We start from the raw sequence: 579 nt of genomic DNA, 5'->3' as shown, positions 1-579 counted from the left end.
ATGACCTGCTTCAGGGGAAAGCCAGAAAACCTAGGTTTTATGATCTGCTTCAGGGAAAAAGGGCTAGGAACGGTCAGAGTAAACTTCTTACTTCTATTGTTTCTCAAATTGTTTCAGTTTAAAATAGTATTTTAAGGTGTCATATTTTGGAGTAGGGTGTACTGAACCCCCCCTCTGCCCCACATACACAAACACATTTATAATTTTAAAACCAAAAACATTATTACTATTTTATAGAGTAATTATTTATTTAAATCTACCTGTATATTTCATCTTTCTTTGCATCTTCATGCTTTTAATATATGATGATTTTTCTTCTGTCTAACAGATTTTCTGGCCAGGTGTGGTTGCTCACACCTGTAATCCCACAGCACTTTGGGAGGCTGAGGCAGGCAGATTGCTTGAGCCCAGAAGTTCAAGACCAGACTGGTCAACATGGCAAAACCCTATCTCTACAAAAATACAAAAAATTAGCCAGGCATTGTGGTATTCACCTGTGGTTCCAGCTGCTTGGGAGGCTGAGGTGGGAGGATCACTTGAGCCCTGGAGGTCAAGGCTGCAGTGACCTGTAATTGTGCC

General features: G+C 40.6%; 1 pseudogene; it reads right to left on the bottom strand.

Annotated features, from left to right (window-relative positions):
- The window catches only part of LOC105513300, an 89,970-nt pseudogene that overhangs the window by 1,277 nt on the left and 88,114 nt on the right, over positions 1–579 (bottom strand).

This window comes from Colobus angolensis, unplaced genomic scaffold (genome assembly GCF_000951035.1).
Source record: "Colobus angolensis palliatus isolate OR3802 unplaced genomic scaffold, Cang.pa_1.0 Scaffold228, whole genome shotgun sequence".
NCBI classification, from domain to species: Eukaryota; Metazoa; Chordata; class Mammalia; order Primates; family Cercopithecidae; genus Colobus; species Colobus angolensis.
Note: the sequence above shows the minus strand (reverse complement) of the source record. Positions and strands in the feature narration are given on the sequence as shown.